Raw genomic sequence first — 21,369 nt, forward strand, 5'->3', positions numbered from 1 at the left:
CAAATTAAAAAATTATATAGAGTGTATGCTTACTAAAACTCAATTGCGTTAAAAATGCTCAATCACACACCATTTTTTTGCAACTTTACCTACATTTATTCCATATATTGGACTAAAACAGTAGTGGAAGTAATTTATATGTATAACAAAATTAAAAGCAATAAGGTTTGGTAAAGAAGACTGTGAAATGTGCCTTGCGAAGTGGCTATAGCCACTAAAATTGATGATAGAATAGGAAAATTGGAGAACAAGACTCATTTTCATCGGATACGAAATTAGAATCAAAGAAAATTCGTAAAAGAAGCTGAAGAGGAAAATATAGTTTTCAATTTCATCATGTAGATCCATTTATAGTTCGACAAACACAATAATTTATGCACCATCGTTATTCGGGAATACCCAAGGCTGCTAAAAATCGAGATACGAGGTTTGTATGAAAAGTTTCCGACCTAAGTCTATACAGTAACCAAGTTCGTGCTGGTTCAAGAGGCAGGGCTTTGTTACCGCCCTTCATTTATATTTGCTGCATGAAGGTTAACAAATCTGCTAACTCTACGCACCAACTGACCTCTGGGGGTGCGCGAATGGTGGTGAGAACGAAAATTAATTTGGTGTCGTCAACTATGTCGGATTAGGAAGTAATTCCAGTGAAAGCACGATAATGCCAACTTCATTTAAAGTTTTAGTAAGTTTTGTGCCTTCTATCTTAGTTTTAAACATTTACAAATAGTTAAACTTTTATTCTAGAACGTTTTAAGTTGGTATGCAAGGTTCTTCAAGTTCTATTTTTAAATATTCATAAATTTTTATGTGTCGATTTTCCTTTTTAAATATAAGTTTTCTCTTCAAAAATGCGTTTGTGTATACGATAATCTTCTGTTCTGATGATAAATTTTGTTTTACAATTGAAACTTTGAGGTTAGGAACTACTATGGAGTCGTTAGCACCAGATCTAGTGAATATGTTCAGTGGTTAATCAATCCTCTCAAGTATAATAGAGTGCGTACCCCAAGTGTAACATTATTGTCTGATTTATTGTTTTTGGTATTTTTTTTTGTTGATTCTCCCCCTACATCATCAAGCAATTGTGCTTTTTTGAATTATTTTGCATGAACGGCGTCAATATTCGTTCGCATGCGCTTTTGATTCTGAGTAAGTGCATACCAAATGTGCGTCTTTATTCCAGATTAGCCACTTCAATTTCTATTATAATATCTTAGATTGAGTTTGGAAACTTTTGAAACAACTCTCGTATAATGACTTAAGTCACAAGAGACTGTCAAGTTTATAGAAAAAAAAATGAGAAATTGCCTAAGTAAGTGTCTATTTTTTTTTCTCAAAGAAGTGGGTCTGACATCAACCCTTTCAAATATTATCCGCTAGTTCTCTTCTCAAAAAAAGCGTATTTGTATACGATAATCTTCTAAACAACTCTCGTATAATGACTTAAGTCACAAGAGACTGTCAAGTTTATAGGAAAAAAATGAGGAATTGCCTAAGTAAGTGTCTATTTTTTTTTCTAAAAGAAGCAGGTCTGACATCAACCCTTTCAAATATTATCCGCTAGTTCTCTCCTCAAAAAAGCGTTTTTGTATACGATAATCTTCTAAGCAACTATCGTATAATGACTTAAGTCACAAGAGACTGTCAAGTTTATAGAAAAAAAATGAGGAATTGCCTAAGTAAGTGTCTATTTTTTTTTCTAAAAGAAGCAGGTCTGTCATCAACCCTTTAAAATATTATCCGCTAGTTCTCTCCTCAAAAAAGCGTTTTTGTATACGATAATCTTCTAAGCAACTATCGTATAATGACTTAAGTCACAAGAGACTGTCAAGTTTATAGGAAAAAAATGAGGAATTGCCTAAGTAAGTGTCTATTTTTTTTTTCTAAAAGAAGCAGGTCTGTCATCAACCCTTTAAAATATTATCCGCTAGTTCTCTCCTCAAAAAAGCGTTTTTGTATACGATAATCTTCTAAGCAACTATCGTATAATGACTTAAGTCACAAGAGACTGTCAAGTTTATAGAAAAAAAAATGAGAAATTGCCTAAGTAAGTTTCTATTTTTTTTCTAAAAGAAGCGTGTCTGACATCAACCCTTTCAAATATTATCCGCTAGTTCTCTCCTCAAAAAAAGCGTTTTTGTATACGATAATCTTCCAAACAACTCTCGTATAATGACTTAAGTCACAAGAGACTGTCAAGTTTATAGAAAAAAAATGAGAAATTGCATAAGTAAGTTTCTATTTTTTTTCTAAAAGAAGCGTGTCTGACATCAACCCTTTCAAATATTATCCGCTAGTTCTCTTCTCAAAAAAGCGTATTTGTATACCATAATCTTCCAAACAACTCTCGTATAATGACTTAAGTCACAAGAGACTGTCAAGTTTATAGAAAAAAAATGAGGAATTGCCTAAGTAAGTTTCTATTTTTTTTCTAAAAGAAGCGTGTCTGACATCAACCCTTTCAAATATTATCCGCTAGTTCTCTCCTCAAAAAAGCGTTTTTGTATACGATAATCTTCCAAACAACTATCGTATAATGACTTAAGTCACAAGAGACTGTCAAGTTTATAGAAAAAAAATGAGGAATTGCCTAAGTAAGTTTCTATTTTTTTTCTAAAAGAAGCGTGTCTGACATCAACCCTTTCAAATATTATCCGCTAGTTCTCTCCTCAAAAAAGCGTTTTTGTATACGATAATCTTCCAAACAACTATCGTATAATGACTTAAGTCACAAGAGACTGTCAAGTTTATAGAAAAAAAATGAGAAATTGCCTAAGTAAGTTTCTATTTTTTTTCTAAAAGAAGCGTGTCTGACATCAACCCTTTCAAATATTATCCGCTAGTTCTCTTCTCAAAAAAAGCGTTTTTGTATACGATAATCTTCCAAACAACTCTCGTATAATGACTTAAGTCACAAGAGACTGTCAAGTTTATAGAAAAAAAATGAGGAATTGCCTAAGTAAGTTTCTATTTTTTTTCTAAAAGAAGCGTGTCTGACATCAACCCTTTCAAATATTATCCGCTAGTTCTCTCCTCAAAAAAGCGTTTTTGTATACGATAATCTTCTAAGCAACTATCGTATAATGACTTAAGTCACAAGAGACTGTCAAGTTTATAGAAAAAAAATGAGAAATTGCCTAAGTAAGTTTCTATTTTTTTTCTAAAAGAAGCGTGTCTGACATCAACCCTTTCAAATATTATCCGCTAGTTCTCTTCTCAAAAAAAGCGTTTTTGTATACGATAATCTTCCAAACAACTCTCGTATAATGACTTAAGTCACAAGAGACTGTCAAGTTTATAGAAAAAAAATGAGAAATTGCCTAGGTAAGTTTCTATTTTTTTTCTAAAAGAAGCGTGTCTGACATCAACCCTTTCAAATATTATCCGCTAGTTCTCTTCTCAAAAAAAGCGTTTTTGTATACGATAATCTTCCAAACAACTCTCGTATAATGACTTAAGTCACAAGAGACTGTCAAGTTTATAGAAAAAAATGAGAAATTGCCTAAGTAAGTTTCTATTTTTTTTCTAAAAGAAGCGTGTCTGACATCAACCCTTTCAAATATTATCCGCTAGTTCTCTTCTCAAAAAAAGCGTTTTTGTATACGATAATCTTCCAAACAACTCTCGTATAATGACTTAAGTCACAAGAGACTGTCAAGTTTATAGAAAAAAATGAGAAATTGCCTAAGTAAGTTTCTATTTTTTTTCTAAAAGAAGCGTGTCTGACATCAACCCTTTCAAATATTATCCGCTAGTTCTCTTCTCAAAAAAAGCGTTTTTGTATACGATAATCTTCCAAACAACTCTCGTATAATGACTTAAGTCACAAGAGACTGTCAAGTTTATAGAAAAAAAATGAGAAATTGCCTAAGAAAGTGAATTAAAAAGCGGATTGAAGAAAGATATTAATTATATGGTAGAAATTATTACTAGCTTTTCAGTACACCCTATTTATTCGATTTATACAAAAAAATATCATTTGGTAATTGGAAACTTGATAGTTTGTTCAATATTAAACGAGGTGTGATGAAAAAATTATTTTATCAAACAATAATATTCCAAAAATTTTCCTTCAATGTTTTCATCAACTCTTGATGACCGGTGATGACGTTTCGAGTATTATTTATCCCCAATCGATTGATTTAAACTTACAAATTTCTTATATAACTTATCACTTTCAATACTACTCATAAAAAATATTCTGTAACAGGAACCGGAACTAGAAGTTGAAATTTGTATACAGATATGACTTATAAATGATATTTTGGAAACACACCTCGTATTTTGTCTTTGTTAAGAGTGACCAATATAAAAAATATATAAATTTCGGTATTTTTAGATTCGTAGAACATTTTATATATCTAACAATAAAAAATAAAATCTCGCTTCGTATTTCTACTAGATTAATATTGTTTTTAGACGTCCAAACAAGTGAATAATACGTATCGATAAATCTGAATTGTAATAAAATGATTTTCATTGAATTTCCATCAGTTTTGCTCTGTTTCAACTTGAAATTTTGGATATAGAGCCCAATTTTATCCAAGAAACCAATTGACATTCTTCGCTTCTCCATTATACACTCCCACCCTTTGGAAATAAAGACTATTCCATGCAAAGAAACTCTCCTCTCTTCTTTCCCAAAACCAATTCGAAAAAATTAAAAAAACCATTTCGTGTAGCTTAATTTCGAACCTGATGTGCTGAAGCTCAACTGCTTTTATACCAAATTTTTCCGAAATTTAAAGTACAATTTCTGCCATGAAAGGTTTTCCCGAACTGGGCCAATAGTCTGCGGTAAATTGCAGATGGCAATTCATCATACGTGCTACCAACCGCAGCAATGAGCAAAGGAGCTGATGTGGTTTTTTAGTAGTCATCATCCAAGGAGGAAAATGCGCAACCGCAGTTACCATACGATATGGGACCCCTCTACATTTGTACGTCTCACTGAAACCCTTTCACTCCGAAGTTTCCATTCTGAATCCGCGGTAGCATTCCACAGAAACCCGTTTCTTCGCTTCATTTGAATTTTTTGTTTGTTCCTCATTCTTTGATCTCTTTGGTTCACGTGGTTTTGTCATTGACCAATTTCTCTCATTCGAAAATCCGTAAGATTGTTTCTACATACCAAACTCGTGATTAGTAGAAGGTCCATTATATTTATTTTTTATATTTGGTCACGATTTTACCAAAAATATGTTTCAGTATGCCAAAAATGCTCAGAATTTTCGTATAATTTCTTTTAGCACATGACAACATTAACACAGTTACAATAAACTTTTTCTGTTAATTGATGACTCAGAAAATTATGTTTTGCCAGATGCTAGATGCTACGATTTGCCATTCAAATTATGAAAAAATATGACATTCGACAATATGACAAATTATAAGAAAATAGAAGACATCAAATCACTTCTAGCGCAGGACCTGATTGTAACTTCAAAACGCTGATCCTTCTGGTGTTGAAATCCCATACGTGAAGATTTTGGGTCAACTCCGGTTCCTGCGAAGTTTCTGTACACCATCAGAGCTTTCCATAATTTTCCAGATGAGATTGGTATCCAGGGTTAATGCTAGATATTTCCACGATGTTTTTCCACTCAGTAGGTTAGAAATTGTGTTGAGTTTTGTCTTCTTAGTGAAGGTAGGGATTGACATTCAGTCCCGCCGAGCGACACCACGTTCTTGTATAGTCGAGTCTTTTATTCTCGAGTCTATCGAGTCTATTATTGGTTGGCGACAAATAATACTTTTAATTAATTTTATATTTTCCATTTTGCTTCATGATCTTTTGGCATCTTTCTTCCAGCTTCATGATTTCGCGCTCATAAATTGTTTGGTCTTTATCAGCAAAAAATTGAACTAGGTCATCAAGATTTGTGAGAGTTTGAACAATCAAAGATTTCTGCAAAGTTCAAATAGTTTTCCACGAGTTGCCGAAGATGTGTGCATTATCATGGTGAAACACTAATTTGATTGACAATTCTGGCGGTTTTTCTTTGATTTCCTTATCCATTTTCATTAATTGTACACTACAAACATCAGAATTGATCGTTTGGTTCCTTGGAAGCAGCTCAAAAACACCCACCAAACTGACAGCTTGAGTTTTTTTTTTGCTTTTCAACTTTCGATGTGGTTTGTGCTGGTGATCCATGATCTTTATCAAACTATGTGATGGTCACTGTCACCAGTGATGATTTTTTTTAAGAAAGGGTCAGTTAGCAACCTCTAGAACTATTATAAGACGATTCTTTTCAATCAAGACTTTGATTTGGTCATCATCAACTTCAGTAGACCGACTACCTGTCTTGTCTTTATCAGCAAACAACTGAACTAGGTAATCAAGATTTGTGAGAGTTTAACCAATCAAAGATTTCTTCAAAGTTCGAAATAAATGGTAATCAGATGGTACGAGATCGGGGGTGTATGAAGGATATAGCATAACTTCCCAACCAAATAGTTTCCCACGAGTTGCCAAAGATGTGTGCATTATCATGGTGAAACACTGATTTGTATGACAATTCTGGCGGTTTTTCTTTGATTTCCTCATTCATTTTCATTAATTGTACACTATAAACAATTGATCGTTTGGTTCCTTGGAAGCAGCCAAAAAATCTCCACCAATTTGACAGCTTGGGCTTTTTTTATTGTTTTTCAGCTTTCGATGTGGTTTGGGCTGGTGATCCATGATCTTTATCAAACTGTCCCTGTCACCAGTGATGATTTTTTTCAAGACGATCCTCTTCAATAAAGGCTTTGATTTGGTTATCATCAACTTCAGCAGAACGACTACCAATTCTGCTCGAATTTAAAGATTTTTGCAGAATGTAAATCGTTCGAAATAAACTTGGTTTGTTCCATAATTCCATTCCATTCCATTTTTTATGAAATATTTTCACAAAACTAGAAGGTATCAATATTTTACAATAATTTTAAGCACTGATTTTACCTCGGTCATGAAATTTTCTACTAAAACTAAATTAAAACTAGTAAAAACATGTTTGTTAACTAGAGAACGTGATTTGTAGAATGTAGTATTGAAATAAAGCATAATTTTCGTTTCGTCATCTTATACATTCATCTAAAACATATTTTGTAGTTTAATTTTCATCTTAGTTTACTTAAAATACATCATTGATTGATTTTAATAAAACAGAAGACTTGTTTCTGACACCGGCAATAAAAAGCAATACAAAAAAGATATATTATAAAGCGCTTATATCCCTACGTAAACTATAACCTGATGATGGAGCAAAAATTCAAATGAAGAATTTAGAGACAGCAACGAAACTAGTGGTAGATGTCAATTTTATACTCAACCGAATTTATTTTTTTATTGATGATTTCACTTATTTATGAAATAAATTAATTGCTTGGCCTATTATCGGCAGCGAACGTGTTGAAATTTTATTCAATTCTTTATACTATTAAATATTTGTATCGCACACGCTAACTAGTAAGAAATTACGTTGATAATGTGTCATTACAAATATTTGAACGAGACTTTTATACATAGATAAAATAGTTTTTCGTTTTTTGACGTACAGTAAATCGATTTATCTATGATTTCCACTTTAACGTATAACAATAATACTTTGAATAATTTAACAAAAATCTGAGTATTAGTTTTACAGACTTTTTTATATACCTTAATGGGGTATAAAAGTTGAATCTATAAAACTGATAGAAAGACTAAACACAGACAATTTATAGCAACGATAACTTAATGAGATTAGAGTTCATAATAATAAATAAGTAATTGATGATGATGCGCCACTGTTAAAAGGGTTGTTTTGGATTACTTAACTCTAGTACATGGTTTTACTTCATTCTAGTTGGCGCGTGCAGTACTATAAACAAAAATTGATTATGAAAAATGAAATTATCAATATTTCAAAGAAAAACGCCTGGTTGAGGTCCAAATATTTTGACAAAAAATAATATTTACTCATTAAATGTATTTATTAGGAAACCTAAAGCTCCAGCTGAGATATATGAATATGTCCTAGTAGTTAAATAATTTATTGATATTTATTTATATAACGCATTAGCTTTATAGGGTCATAATCAAATATTTCATTATTTTTATGAATATAGATGAGATAGTTTATTACAAACAAAACTCAAAAAATGCTTTCGTTGATTTCTAAAGTCTAATATCGATTTTTCTATTTTGGATAAAGAAAACACTCTAGATATGACTTGTTACCAAAAAAAAATTCTTTATGGATTTCTATGAAGACGTTAATCACCAGTGAAAAGTCATTTTTTCTTTCTTATCCACGATTCACATCAAAATAGTGGGTTCTATCATAAAATCAGTTATAACAAATATTGTACCCATAAAATTACCCATAAAAAATTCTGTTCTCTAGTTGCCGATGACATTTATACAGACCGAAAAGAAGAGTTAAAAAATTTAGTAACACAAAGTGTTAACTTGTTCTAAACTTGATCAAAATGCTCAAAATATTAATAAACACACTACAACATCGTAAATTTGGAATGTCCAGGAAAGTATTAGTTAGATTAGATTAGATCAAACGAACATTTTATGGTGGCGCCATCTATCGCGTTAAATAGGAATCATATAGGATTACGTAATAATGTAAACAGAGGGAGGGGTATGCGTAAAATATAATACAATTGCCTTCAACATTATACAAAAAACATATTTATAAGATAATAATAATAAAAAAAAGATTAAATACTTTATAAACATAATCTTCATGCTATCGTTTAGTATGGTGTCGCCATCTAGTATCAAATAATGAAGCTAAAAATAACAAAACGAACGAATCAGTCCAGTTTTTAGGAGTCCGGATTGACGATGTTCAACTGTAGAAAAATTAATGTATGCAATTCGAGTGTAAAGGCAATGTGATTGTCGCATTCGCCTGCAATATTCGCATTCGTCGATAGGAGGCTACTTTATACAGGGTGTTTCAATATTAGACCGACAACGCTCTACCACAGAGAGATATCAATACGGGGCCTAATTGCTGAGATATAGGGTACTTAAAATTTCGAATCAAAATCAAAAATTTTCCATAAATCAAGAACCACATGTGTCGTTTAATATTTAATTCACCGACAATTATAATAAGATATATTTTGGTATTTTTAGATTTTCCTATAAGAGAAATGACCTATTATCACTTAAGGTCTAAAAACTAAAAAAATTTACCGTTAGAGGGGGCTACTTTGCACTTTTTTAAATGAAAAATCTGCCCTTAATAAAGTTTCCTCACAACATTTTTGTAACACTCTACAGAATAAAGTAAATTTTATATTTCTTTACATTTTTATTTAGTACTTAAGTACATATTACATATAAAATAAGAGATTTACATAACCTAACCTAACCAACTTAAAAATCTATCAGCTTTCCCTTTATTGGGTTATTTTATGACTCGACCTACCTGCACTTCTTAGCGCCGAAAATACATGTCGGATTATCTACCCTTCTTGGTCAGACAGGTAAAGAAGGATGGTGTTACGACTTCTAAATTTTATATGGAAGCTAAACCTGGCAACGCTGCGACCACGAGGGCCCAGAAGAGAGACAGTAAAACCCAGGGCATTCAAGATACACACCACAAGAGTTGCAGACGTAAAATTCATAAAAATCTATTTAATGTATAATAATTCAATATCAATATATGAGATGCAAGGATAATATATGTAATTAAAGTTGTGCGTTTACGAAATACAATAGTGTATCATTATTATTATTATAATAAAAGAAGAAAAGAACAAACACCGACACCTAAACAGATGGTTAGTGCCCAAATTACACCCGCCGCATGTACTAGAGCGTTGTCGGTCGAATATAGAAACACCCTGTATATTTGTTACATAAATAACTATTTAATACATTTTCTAAAAGAAGTACCGTTTCTGAGATATGAATATTCAAAAAATTTATAGTTTCAACCGCCGTTTTTGATGTAGTGTTATTTTGGATGCAGTTTCAACCGTGGAATATCCATAGAAAATTTTTTCCTTAGAATTAACTCAATCGTCCATTTTTAAGGTTAGTTAAAAAGGTCATAACTTTCCCCGAGAATTTCTAACCAAAAAACCGGACTAGCTTGTCTGTTGTGTATTAAATAATAAAAAAAATATTTCAATTTCACTTATCATCCCATCAGAATCGTTATTAGATTGTTTTATCAACATATTTTTCAATTTATTGTGAGTTTTTGTAACACATTTCTCTTGTCTGGTAGACATAAGAAAAAAGAATATTTGATTATGCGAAAAATCGCCATAATAATATTAATAAAAACATTTTGTTTTATTAGTTGTAAGTATTTATAACAACGAACTTTCAATGTATTATAAAATCGGATCCATTTAAAAGAAAAACATTGAATATTAAAATGAATAACCATTTGTAAGCGTGGTGGAAAGCATTCGATCTTTTCACTAATCACCTTATTCAAAAACGAATCCTAATAATGTTTTTGTAATAAAAAAAAAACACATGGGACCAAATAATAATTATGAGTTTACGATATTTCTAAACATATCTTGAAAGTACAAAAATATCAAAACGATATTCATTGTATATTATAACTATTTCCAGCTCTAAACAGTCTAATTTCCGTAAAAAAAACCATGGATTGCTTAATACATTCATGCGCAATCAAATTATCGAAAATCTACCAGTGGAATTCCAAAAAAAACATTTTTACTTCACCACAGAGTTGTGGAATGACGCTTGTTGTTGAAGCTTCTGTTGTTAATTAATTTCCTTTCAAAAATATTCATTGGTCTTCCTCCAAAAACCAGATACCCAGATACACGTTTTTCTTGCTGTTAAAACCAGAAGATACTTACTTAGCTGTTTATTTGGAAGTCCAGTATTAAACTGCTAAGCTAGCCCCCTCATTTACTAGGTCCAAGTTTTTGCTATGGAAGGTGCAGATAAGTTAAGTCGAGACGAAGAGCCCCCACTTGGCACCTAGCTCTTAAGCTTCCGCCTCTTTCCCACGTTCGATCCCAAAATCTGCTCAATTAAATTTCAAATTGGTACTGGCTAATTGAAGAGCACTAACTATACCCGAAAACTTAATCCATCCCAATACTAAGATTTCTACCACGTAATTTCCTCCCGTTAATTTGAGGACGACGTTTCGAGATCCTTAAAGAAACCGCTCTTTTGGAAATGTGATTTACACTCATACTTAGAGCGCTACTCGGAACAGAGTACAAAGGCGCTAGGAATTGAATATGGAGCGAACAATTACCCAATAATCTTCTCAATTTCTTGTCTTGCGAGCAGTCAATTCTCTTGTACTGTCTATTGAAGTGCCAATTTAGCTCTAGTAACAGACATAACTTCAATTTTGAACCGTCTTAATGATCCACAAGCACAATACGTGATTCGCACTATCAAAAGAGAGATTCGTTGATTGATTTTTAGGTAAAATAATGGAAAATTTCTATAGGAGAAAGATTCTTTGGAGCCCTGATATAGGAGTTGCTGCTGCAGAACTGGAGTTGTAGTGGTTGCTAGGGGTTGTGCTGTCCTGGCTGAAAAAGAGAGTTACAGGTTTACATCAAATCTCTCTTATCCTGGTGAACACAATCATCAGTCAAATGGCTGATCTGACTGATCCTGTAACAAGGATTTTCTTAATATATGACCCATATAAAAATCTCCCAATAAAATAACCCAACGAAGGTTTTATCCAGGCAATAGATTTTCTGGTTCTGGTTCAAGCTGCTCTCTAGATTTGAGCCTTTAATACGATGTAGATGATCTCAGTGGAACTTTCTCTGGAAGGCTTAGATGTTGGAATGGATGATGGATGAAAACAGACGTAACCCATCTTATTTGGTACGTTTTTTCAGCAATGTTTCAGTACGAGCAAATCACTTAAAGTACAAACATCTTCTTTATTATAACATAAAGTAATAATCAGTCGAAAAATAACCCAACAAAGGTTATTTAATAGATTTTCTGGTTCTGGTTCAAGCTGCTCTCTAGGTTCGAGCCTTTAATACGATGTAGATGATCTCGGTGGAACTTTCTCTGGAAGGCTTAGATGTTGGAATGGATGATGGATGAAAATAGACGTAACTTACCTTATTTGGTACGTTTTTTCAGCAATGTTTCAGTACGAGCAAATCACTTAAAGTACAAACATCTTCTTTATTATAACATAAAGTAATAAATCAGTCGAAAAATAACCCAACAAAGGTTATTTAATAGATTTTCTGGTTCTGGTTCAAGCTGCTCTCTAGGTTCGAGCCTTTAATACGATGTAGATGATCTCGGTGGAACTTTCTCTGGAAGGCTTAGATGTTGGAATGGATGATGGATGAAAATAGACGTAACTTACCTTATTTGGTACGTTTTTTCAGCAATGTTTCAGTACGAGCAAATCACTTAAAGTACAAACATCTTCTTTATTATAACATAAAGTAATAAATCAGTCGAAAAATAACCCAACAAAGGTTATTTAATAGATTTTCTGGTTCTGGTTCAAGCTGCTCTCTAGGTTCGAGCCTTTAATACGATGTAGATGATCTCGGTGGAACTTTCTCTGGAAGGCTTAGATGTTGGAATGGATGATGGATGAAAATAGACGTAACTTACCTTATTTGGTACGTTTTTTCAGCAATGTTTCAGTACGAGCAAATCACTTAAAGTACAAACATCTTCTTTATTATAACATAAAGTAATAAATCAGTCGAAAAATAACCCAACAAAGGTTATTTAATAGATTTTCTGGTTCTGGTTCAAGCTGCTCTCTAGGTTCGAGCCTTTAATACGATGTAGATGATCTCGGTGGAACTTTCTCTGGAAGGCTTAGATGTTGGAATGGATGATGGATGAAAACAGACGTAACCCATCTTATTTGGTACGTTTTTTCAGCAATGTTTCAGTACGAGCAAATTACTTAAATTACAAACATCTTCTTTATTATAACATAAAGTAATAAGCAGTCGAAAAATAACCCAACAAAGGTTATTTAATAGATTTTCTGGTTCTGGTTCAAGCTGCTCTCTAGGTTCGAGCCTTTAATACGATGTAGATGACCTCAGTGGAACTTTCTCTGGAAGGCTTAGATGTTGGAATGGATGATGGATGAAAACAGACGTAACCCATCTTATTTGGTACGTTTTTTCAGCAATGTTTCAGTACGAGCAAATTACTTAAATTACAAACATCTTCTTTATTATAACATAAAGTAATAAGCAGTCGAAAAATAACCCAACAAAGGTTATTTAATAGATTTTCTGGTTCTGGTTCAAGCTGCTCTCTAGGTTCGAGCCTTTAATACGATGTAGATGACCTCAGTGGAACTTTCTCTGGAAGGCTTAGATGTTGGAATGGATGATGGATGAAAACAGACGTAACCCATCTTATTTGGTACGTTTTTTCAGCAATGTTTCAGTACGAGCAAATTACTTAAATTACAAACATCTTCTTTATTATAACATAAAGTAATAAGCAGTCGAAAAATAACCCAACAAAGGTTATTTAATAGATTTTCTGGTTCTGGTTCAAGCTGCTCTCTAGGTTCGAGCCTTTAATACGATGTAGATGATCTCAGTGGAACTTTCTCTGGAAGGCTTAGATGTTGGAATGGATGATGGATGAAAACAGACGTAACCCATCTTATTTGGTACGTTTTTTCAGCAATGTTTCAGTACGAGCAAATTACTTAAATTACAAACATCTTCTTTATTATAACATAAAGTAATAAGCAGTCGATCGTTCTATTGCTTGGTCGACATATCTAAATCAATACAATAATAGATAGATGGATACCAAATCTGGAGTATATGGAGGATGCTTAACTAAGACTGTTTGAGCTACTGCGACTGTTGTATACTTAACAACAATCAATAATTTTACTATGAGTAAACTCCTTTCGATGCTTGTCTAGATGAAGAAATTTCTATGGTGTTCATGCCCATTCCCAGCTATTTTTACTGAACTAATCATTTTTATCTCTGAGTTATTTAGATTCGTTTTTGAATAATAATTAATAATTATCCATATTGAGTTGAAAAATTGTTTTTTTGATATATCTATACATGATGATAATAACCTTAATTAAATGATAAATGGGTACCCGAAGCATTTTTGTAAGACATGCATACTCTATTTGAGAGATAAAGTCAATAAGGTTGAATATGAAATTAAAGTTTTTTATAAAAATAAAAACATTGTGATAGATTTTATATTTTTTTCAATGTGTGTTGTATTAAAATAAAAACAACAGAAAACCTTAATACCTATATTTATATTGTTTTTTCTTAGACATCTGTCAAAATTATAAATATACGATGTGGGTTAAAAGTATATGAATTCGATATATTGTATTGAGATATGCTACATGTTTACAGTCATGAATTTATTCCAAAACGTACATATTTTAAGCAATTTTTGCTTATTTTCTGTGACCTGAATATTAAAGAATCTACCGAAATTCATGAGACGACGTTTTAACGTCAATTCATCACATACAAACGTAACCTAGTAATTTCCAGGAACATAAACCAATGTAAAAAGCAGACACGTGTCTTTGTAGCTGATTCCACAGTCTTGCATTTCTCCAACGGAAGAAAATTGATATTCTAGGCTGCAAGCTTTTGTGGAGATACGTTGAGTAAATGAGCCACGTGACATGATGTTTATAACCTCAAAATCCAACAAGTTGCAGTAAGTCTTAAGGTCGTGGTACATAGAGCTTCATGAACGTAGTGCTTATGGTTTAGAGAGGAAAACCGTCATAAAAAGAAGATTGTGAATTGAACATAATATTGAATTTGAGATTATTCATTTTCGAATTGTAAGAGGGATCAAAGGAGCTTCTTCTTCTTAATGATTTTACAAAACGAGCATCCATAATAGTAGTTGTGGATTCAACCTTATTCGAATCTTTCGTTGGATGGTGGATTTGTTTTTTGTGTGGTGAAACTTTTCATAAAATAAGAATTCTGTTATTATACATACTAAGAAGAAGCAAATAAACTAATATTGAGAAACATCTTGTAAGATTTGTTGTTGCAGACATTCTTAAAGATAAATAATACATAATCCTTAAAAAGTATGTTAAGAAAAGTCAATTTCTTATAAAACTAATTGGAAAAATATAGAAAATAAGTATGACACTTTTTCCAAATGATTATTTTCATGTACATTTAGCTTTCAACAATTGAAAATGTAGCAACTCTCAATATAAATTTATCAAATCTAAAAAATCTCCAGTGCAATTGATTCCCGCTAGGGTTTATGAATGAATATTGCGTCTAAAATCTAATATTTTTTTACTGGTTTCAATTAATTGAATTAAAGGATCATTTTGAGAAATTCTATTCTCCTTTATTCACTCTAATTATATCCGTACCCCTCATTTTCGATTCGATTTACGTTTATCCTGTCATTTATTTTTGATTGGGTGAGCAAAACTGCACATACACTTTCTACGACTAGAATTTTGACGATATTTCAATGAAATAAAATAAAAATTATAAGGAAAGAGTTTAAATTAAAAAAAAATCATATCCGATATATGGAATTCATTGAAAGGTAAAAATCTAGTTTGACTGGTCTAAATAATAAATCAAAAAAAGTATGTTTAAAATTTTTATATGTAAAATTAGTTTTGGACCACGCTGCTGTATATTTTTGGCGCTGAAATGAAGCAATAACGTTTTTGGAAATAAATTTTACTTGTAGTTTTCATATTAGGAAAATTAGATAGCATAGCGTATGCATGTTATTTATTTAGATCATCTATATATTATATCATTATATGTTCACATTAGTCCCAGAAGCAATAAAATATTTTTAATCTGACTCTGTGTATATATTTATTCCTTATTTTATAAAAAAAAAAAGCTACAAGAAGATTCAATGCTAAGTTCTGTTATTATTCCTTTTTTCGTTAGTTTCATCTACTATCGTCAATTTATGTCATTTGAGGTTAATTGTCGTCTATTTTTGACAGATCTTGTCGTTGTCGATTGTCACTTGATATTAATTGATGTCCTTTGATATTTAATAACATCGATTCACCTTAATTTATTTTACTTGAGGCCAGTTGCCATCTGCTTTTAACAGATCTTGTCGATTAGCAATCAATTGATATAAGTTGACACTTGATTTTGATTGATGTCTTTCGATATCTAATAACATCGATAGTTATCGATTGACGTCAATTTATGTCATTTGAGGTTAATGTTCGTCTACTATTGACAGATCTTGTGAATGTCGATTGTCACTTGATATTAATTTATGTCTTTCGATATCTAATAACATCGAGTGTTATCGATTGACGTCAATTTATGTCATTTGAGGTTAATTTTCGTCTACTATTGACAGATCTTGTGAATGTCGATTGTCACTTGATATTAATTTATGTCTTTCGATATCTAATAACATCGATTGTTATCGATTCACGTCAATTTATGTCATTTGAGGTTAATGTTCGTCTAATATTGACAGATCTTGTGAATGTCGATTGTCACTTGATATTAATTTATGTCTTTCGATATCTAATAACATCGATTGTTATCGATTCACGTCAATTTATGTCATTTGAGGTTAATGTTCGTCTAATATTGACAGATCTTGTGAATGTCGATTGTCACTTGATATTAATTTATGTCTTTCGATATCTAATAACATCGAGTGTTATCGATTCACGTCAATTTATGTCATTTGAGGTTAATGTTCGTCTACTATTGACAGATCTTGTGAATGTCGATTGTCACTTGATATTAATTTATGTCTTTCGATATCTAATAACATCGATTGTTATCGATTCACGTCAATTTATGTCATTTGAGGTTAATGTTCGTCTACTATTGACAGATCTTGTGAATGACGATTGTCACTTGATATTAATTTATGTCTTTCGATATCTAATAACATCGAGTGTTATCGATTGACGTCAATTTATGTCATTTGAGGTTAATTTTCGTCTACTATTGACAGATCTTGTGAATGTCGATTGTCACTTGATATTAATTTATGTCTTTCGATATCTAATAACATCGATTGTTATCGATTCACGTCAATTTATGTCATTTGAGGTTAATGTTCGTCTACTATTGACAGATCTTGTGAATGTCGATTGTCACTTGATATTAATTTATGTCTTTCGATATCTAATAACATCGAGTGTTATCGATTCACGTCAATTTATGTCATTTGAGGTTAATGTTCGTCTACTATTGTCAGATCTTGTGAATGTCGATTGTCACTTGATATTAATTTATGTCTTTCGATATCTAATAACATCGATTGTTATCGATTCACGTCAATTTATGTCATTTGAGGTTAATGTTCGTCTACTATTGACAGATCTTGTGAATGACGATTGTCACTTGATATTAATTTATGTCTTTCGATATCTAATAACATCGAGTGTTATCGATTGACGTCAATTTATGTCATTTGAGGTTAATTTTCGTCTACTATTGACAGATCTTGTGAATGTCGATTGTCACTTGATATTAATTTATGTCTTTCGATATCTAATAACATCGATTGTTATCGATTCACGTCAATTTATGTCATTTGAGGTTAATGTTCGTCTACTATTGACAGATCTTGTGAATGTCGATTGTCACTTGATATTAATTTATGTCTTTCGATATCTAATAACATCGAGTGTTATCGATTCACGTCAATTTATGTCATTTGAGGTTAATGTTCGTCTACTATTGACAGATCTTGTGAATGTCGATTGTCACTTGATATTAATTTATGTCTTTCGATATCTAATAACATCGATTGTTATCGATTCACGTCAATTTATGTCATTTGAGGTTAATGTTCGTCTACTATTGACAGATCTTGTGAATGACGATTGTCACTTGATATTAATTTATGTCTTTCGATATCTAATAAAATCGAGTGTTATCGATTGACGTCAATTTATGTCATTTGAGGTTAATTTTCGTCTACTATTGACAGATCTTGTGAATGTCGATTGTCACTTGATATTAATTTATGTCTTTCGATATCTAATAACATCGATTGTTATCGATTCACGTCAATTTATGTCATTTGAGGTTAATGTTCGTCTACTATTGACAGATCTTGTGAATGTCGATTGTCACTTGATATTAATTTATGTCTTTCGATATCTAATAACATCGATTGTTATCGATTCACGTCAATTTATGTCATTTGAGGTTAATGTTCGTCTACTATTGACAGATCTTGTGAATGACGATTGTCACTTGATATTAATTTATGTCTTTCGATATCTAATAAAATCGAGTGTTATCGATTGACGTCAATTTATGTCATTTGAGGTTAATTTTCGTCTACTATTGACAGATCTTGTGAATGTCGATTGTCACTTGATATTAATTTATGTCTTTCGATATCTAATAACATCGATTGTTATCGATTCACGTCAATTTATGTCATTTGAGGTTAATGTTCGTCTACTATTGACAGATCTTGTGAATGTCGATTGTCACTTGATATTAATTTATGTCTTTCGATATCTAATAACATCGAGTGTTATCGATTCACGTCAATTTATGTCATTTGAGGTTAATGTTCGTCTACTATTGTCAGATCTTGTGAATGTCGATTGTCACTTGATATTAATTTATGTCTTTCGATATCTAATAACATCGATTGTTATCGATTCACGTCAATTTATGTCATTTGAGGTTAATGTTCGTCTACTATTGACAGATCTTGTGAATGTCGATTGTCACTTGATATTAATTTATGTCTTTCGATATCTAATAACATCGAGTGTTATCGATTCACGTCAATTTATGTCATTTGAGGTTAATGTTCGTCTACTATTGACAGATCTTGTGAATGTCGATTGTCACTTGATATTAATTTATGTCTTTCGATATCTAATAACATCGATTGTTATCGATTCACGTCAATTTATGTCATTTGAGGTTAATGTTCGTCTACTATTGACAGATCTTGTCAATGTCGATTGTCACTTGATATTAATTTATGTCTTTCGATATCTAATAACATCGATTGTTATCGATTCACGTCAATTTATGTCATTTGAGGTTAATTTTCGACTACTATTGACAGATCTTGTCAATGTCGATTGTCACTTGATATTAATTTATGTCTTTCTATATCTAATAACATCGAGTGTTATCGATTGACGTCAATTTATGTCATTTGAGGTTAATTTTCGTCTACTATTGACAGATCTTGTGAATGTCGATTGTCACTTGATATTAATTTATGTCTTTCGATATCTAATAACATCGAGTGTTATCGATTGACGTCAATTTATGTCATTTGAGGTTAATTTTCGTCTACTATTGACAGATCTTGTGAATGTCGATTGTCACTTGATATTAATTTATGTCTTTCGATATCTAATAACATCGATTGTTATCGATTCACGTCAATTTATGTCATTTGAGGTTAATGTTCGTCTACTATTGACAGATCTTGTGAATGTCGATTGTCACTTGATATTAATTTATGTCTTTCGATATCTAATAACATCGAGTGTTATCGATTCACGTCAATTTATGTCATTTGAGGTTAATGTTCGTCTACTATTGACAGATCTTGTGAATGTCGATTGTCACTTGATATTAATTTATGTCTTTCGATATCTAATAACATCGATTGTTATCGATTCACGTCAATTTATGTCATTTGAGGTTAATGTTCGTCTACTATTGACAGATCTTGTCAATGTCGATTGTCACTTGATATTAATTTATGTCTTTCGATATCTAATAACATCGATTGTTATCGATTCACGTCAATTAATGTCATTTGAGGTAAATTTTCGACTACTATTGACAGATCTTGTCAATGTCGATTGTCAATTGATATTAATTTATGTCTTTCGATATCTAATAACATCGATTGTTATCGATTCACGTCAATTTATGTCATTTGAGGTTAATTTTCGACTACTATTGACGGATCTTGTCAATGTCGATTGCCACTTGATATTAATTTATGTCTTTCGATATCTAATAACATTGATTGTTATCGATTCACGTCAATTTATGTCGTTTGAGGTTAATTTTCGACTACTATTGACGGATCTTGTCAATGTCGATTGCCACTTGATATTGATTGATGTCTTTCGATATCTAATAACATCGATTGTTATCGATTCACGTCAATTTATGTCGTTTGAGGTTAATTTTCGACTACTATTGACAGATCTTGTCAATGTCGATTGCCACTTGATATTAATTTATGTCTTTCGATATCTAATAACATCGATTGTTATCGATTCACGTCAATTTATGTCATTTGAGGTTAATTTTCGTCTACTATTGACAGATCTTGTGAATGTCGATTGTCACTTGATATTAATTTATGTCTTTCGATATCTAATAACATCGATTGTTATCGATTCACGTCAATTTATGTCATTTGAGGTTAATGTTCGTCTACTATTGACAGATCTTGTGAATGTCGATTGTCACTTGATATTAATTTATGTCTTTCGATATCTAATAACATCGAGTGTTATCGATTCACGTCAATTTATGTCATTTGAGGTTAATGTTCGTCTACTATTGACAGATCTTGTGAATGTCGATTGTCACTTGATATTAATTTATGTCTTTCGATATCTAATAACATCGAGTGTTATCGATTGACGTCAATTTATGTCATTTGAGGTTAATGTTCGTCTACTATTGACAGATCTTGTGAATGTCGATTGTCACTTGATATTAATTTATGTCTTTCGATATCTAATAACATCGAGTGTTATCGATTCACGTCAATTTATGTCATTTGAGGTTAATGTTCGTCTACTATTGACAGATCTTGTGAATGTCGATTGTCACTTGATATTAATTTATGTCTTTCGATATCTAATAACATCGATTGTTATCGATTCACGTCAATTTATGTCATTTGAGGTTAATGTTCGTCTACTATTGACAGATCTTGTGAATGACGATTGTCACTTGATATTAATTTATGTCTTTCGATATCTAATAACATCGAGTGTTATCGATTGACGTCAATTTATGTCATTTGAGGTTAATTTTCGTCTACTATTGACAGATCTTGTGAATGTCGATTGTCACTTGACATTAATTTATGTCTTTCGATATCTAATAACATCGAGTGTTATCGATTGACGTCAATTTATGTCATTTGAGGTTAATTTTCGTCTACTATTGACAGATCTTGTGAATGTCGATTGTCACTTGATATTAATTTATGTCTTTCGATATCTAATAACATCGATTGTTATTGATTCACGTCAATTTATGTCATTTGAGGTTAATGTTCGTCTACTATTGACAGATCTTGTGAATGTCGATTGTCACTTGATATTAATTTATGTCTTTCGATATCTAATAACATCGATTGTTATCGATTCACGTCAATTTATGTCA

General features: G+C 31.7%; 1 protein-coding gene across 1 annotated transcript in view; it reads right to left on the minus strand.

Annotated features, from left to right (window-relative positions):
- The window catches only part of LOC130894451 (uncharacterized), a 692,198-nt gene that overhangs the window by 629,158 nt on the left and 41,671 nt on the right, over positions 1-21,369 (minus strand). The window lies entirely within an intron of this gene.

Source organism: Diorhabda carinulata, chromosome 5, assembly GCF_026250575.1.
Source record: "Diorhabda carinulata isolate Delta chromosome 5, icDioCari1.1, whole genome shotgun sequence".
Classification (NCBI taxonomy): Eukaryota; Metazoa; Arthropoda; class Insecta; order Coleoptera; family Chrysomelidae; genus Diorhabda; species Diorhabda carinulata.